The following is a 3,842-nucleotide window of genomic DNA, read 5'->3' as shown; positions in this document are numbered from 1 at the left end:
TGCAGAGGTAATGAAGCCATCACTGGAGCCCTCTTTCTTCTCCTGGAGTTATGCAATGAGCCAGGCCTGGTGGTCCTTACCCATAATCCCAGCAGGAGGGGGGCCAAGGGAGGACTGTCAAGAGTTCAAGGCCAGCCTGAACCACTTGCATGACGAGATTGTCTCAAAAACTCAAATCAATGCAATGGTCTCATAATAAGAAACATAACAAGGCTGCGGGACAATTGGCTCTGTGATCATTTTTGTATGGGCTGTTGGGAACAGACTTCCTTATACCATTCTCAGGAAAGACAGACTGGGACCAAGCTCTTCATACTGACAACTACTTGACTGCAGGGAACTCTGGATTCCAAGTTGAAGAAGTGCTGCTCCTGTCTCAAAAGGATGTCACGAGAAGTGGTCATCTTGTCCTGGCAGCAGGACTCACCAGATTGGAAAGGCCTCCTGAATCTCTAACCCTAACCCCAAAGCCCAGGCAGATGGAGAAAGCCACATACGGAGCAGCCATCAGAGAGCACCTCTGAAGGGAGCACCTTGATTTGTGTGCAGAAATGACCTTTTGCCTTTGCAGGTGACCTAAGCACTTCTCAGGGCCCCTGCAGCAACTGCAGAGTAAGCTGATTGGAGAACAGGATGCCACAACTCTGTTGGCCATGTGAGAAAGCAGTGCCAGGGCCAGGCCGGCCACGGAATCGGCTGATGCAAATTACCATCCCTAGTCACTGTTGCTGTTCTTTTCCCTTCTACACCACCTGGTACTGAGGACACAACAGATGGTAGGCTGCCATAGAACCAAGGTGGGACTGCTTTTGTCTCCTTTACCAGCTGTGGTCACAATCATGTACTAAGATGTGGCTCTTGCTGAGCCTGCAAAAGGTGTACCCTAAGGCTAGGTGGTGGCGTCTCCCTTGGAGGGCAAGACTTCTCCCCAGTCACACACCTGCCATTCTCAGAGGTGGATGGTCTTGGGAAAGGCCTTTAGGGGCAGCAGTAGTAAAGGTGGCTCCATGGACACAGTGGCGCAAATCTGTAATCCCGACTACTTGAGAGGCTGACAGGATCACCAGCCTGGGCAACCTTAGCATGACTCTGTCTCAAACAAAATGGGGATAGTGGAGTAGCTCAGTGCAAAGTGCCTAGGTTCATTCTCCAGTACTGGAAAGCAGCAGGGGTAGGGTGGCAGCTTCTGCAAGGCAGGCCAGGGGCAGAAAAGAAGGATCAGACAAGGACTTCTTACAGAGTTCCCAGTGAGAACCAAAACAAAGTAGTGTCCCACTTAGTTAAAGCTGGCTCTGGAACTTCAGCTTGGGTTGATTCATTCAACTTCCTCCCTCCCTTTAGTCACTGTGTATGACAGTCTTAATACTGTCCTAAGTTCAGGGTCATAGCCAGACTGGTGGCATGCCTAGATAGGAGCCCAGAGAAAGGAAGAAGCTGAGATCCAACATGAGACTAGAGTGCGCCTTAAGGAGGGTGACGCTGCAGACCACCTCTGTATCCCATTCTCAAAGATGGCCTCAAATGAAGGCAGGTCATGGTAGGGATCCAGATGCTTTCTCACTGCTTCCAGGATACAGAGAAAGCAGGGACTTTGCAATAAACAGCCACCCATCCAGATGACAGGGTTACCGTATCTGGCATGACAATCATGGGACCTTGTGGCTTATCCCCTGTGCCTCCAGGAAAACTTGTTGGGTAAAGCTCTCACCCTAGCACAAAGCATCCTTAACCCAAGGTTCTGAAAGGGCAGCACTTTGCCCACACTTTGGGTCAGCATGCCCTGAGAACTCGCTAGCATGTGAGACTCCGTAACTCAGTCCAGGCCCACAGGCAGCAGCACAGCAGACGCCTTGGCAGCCCGAGTGAAGGTTATGCACGTGGATCCCAATCCACACTCAAGTTTGGATCAAGGACTGGCTTCCCCGCAAACTGAGGATCACGAGGCCAGTCTGTTTTCCTCCACCAGAGGCACACTTCAGTGAGGAGCTGGGTGCCCCAACTCACGGTACAGACTTTTTCAGCTCACTAGATATGGGGAATCTTCAAACAGTGGTTGCAAAGGGTTTGCACGTGGGTGTGCTCAAGAACTGTCCTTGGAGCGTGGTGTTCACAGAACCTTCTACCCTTGGGGGATGCCTAACTGATACCGACAGTCTTGAGCTTACTAAGCAAGATTCCACCCTCCTCTTTTAGGACCTTTTCTGGAGAACTTCACACATGGTTCTTCACTTGGAGGCAGACAGTGGGTCTGGCACACTCAATTTTGTGTCCCCAAAGTATCATGCAGAGGGGTTTGGTGAGGAAGGCCTGGGTCACAGATTTTAATGGCTGACCAAAACGAGGTGAGGCTGAATTCTCAAGTTCCTCAAAGGATGCATGATGAAACTGGCTATATGAATGCAGAAAATGGGACCAGAATCCAGAAATGGTATTTCATTTATTTATTTCCTTCAATTTCTCAAAACTCCCTCCCCTCATTTTTCCAAAATAACACACAGAGAGATGTTTGTACAAAAACCACTTATTACTCCCCCCTCCCCCCGCCGGCCATTGGGTGGCTGTATTACAGGAATGAAACCAGATTAAAGACACACACAAAAAGAAAATGTATCACCTATTCTGAAAAGTAACAGTATTGAATTCAGGTATTTTGTAGATTACCAGCATAGTAAAAATAGTTCCACCTGGATCTTTTAAATTTGAAAGTGATCACATTAAAGACCTGAGGTTACAAGGGACCACAGTAAGAACCAGAATTCCATTTTCTTTCTAGGACTCCAGGGGAAAAGATAAGTATTTGGAATGAATTTCCTTTGGGAAAGACTGGAGGGAGTAGGGAAAACCCTGGCCATTGGTGAAAGGCACTGGGGTCTTTCTGGAAGCAAATACATGGGAAGCAAGCTTATTTCCATTTCCACCCCAAGAATCCAGAACAAACATGCCAAAGGAACAAGGTCTCCTTGGTTCCAATATTCCAGTACTCTAATGCTGACCAGGGCCACCTGGTTATTGACAAACCTGAGGGTTTGAAGGCAAATCTCAATTGTGGTTTTAATTTTTGCTTTCTGATATTAAGGGAAAAAGTTTTAAGGTATTTTATAAACACCTCCCTACACCCTCTCATATGTAAAGCTTTAGAAAATATATAAAAAAAGATATCCAAAAGAAGTTCTACCTTGCATTCTAAATAATAAAACTGCCACTTGAAATGTGAAGTGAAGAGGCAAGGAGCTCTGGAAACCACACTCTGCCGAGAACACTCTCGCTATTCAGAGGACAGGAGGGAGCCGGAAGAAGGATAAGACACACAATCAGGGCTCTCGAGTCACTCATCAGCAGGGGTAGATATGGGCTCAATTAAGGCATTTCTGTGACTCTCCCTCTAGAATGGCACCCCACCCTCCCAGCCCAAGTACCCCACACCCTAAAGCATCGTGCCCTGGAACCGAGTGAAGTCCCTGTACCCTCAGCGCCTCCCCGACACCCTCTGACAGATGGAATGTGCAGCTGCAGAAAGGCACGGGGGAGGCATGAGGCCGCTGGCCCTGCCTCCCTTTTCTAATCCCATCCTGAACCTGAAGTACCGCTTCATGAATTCACCCACCCTGGCTACTGCAAGAGGTAGTTTGGGGACTTGACCCCCACACATCCTAACCAAGTTCCATGAGCTACAATGTTTAATGCTACTTTTTTAAAAAAAATTTTAAACATTTTTAAATTTTTTTAAAGGGACAAAAAAAAAGCAGGCATGCAGAGCAGGCTAGACTGATGGGGATCTCCTTAAACTTTCCTGGCCTGTCTAGGGAACCTAGGAATGCCTCCCCAAATCCAAACCTCAGAAA

Source organism: Fukomys damarensis, unplaced genomic scaffold (assembly GCF_012274545.1).
Source record: "Fukomys damarensis isolate Sample0158 unplaced genomic scaffold, DMR_v1.0_HiC HiC_scaffold_12, whole genome shotgun sequence".
Classification (NCBI taxonomy): Eukaryota; Metazoa; Chordata; class Mammalia; order Rodentia; family Bathyergidae; genus Fukomys; species Fukomys damarensis.
The sequence above is the reverse complement of the archived record's forward strand: the minus strand, read 5'-3'. Positions refer to the sequence as shown.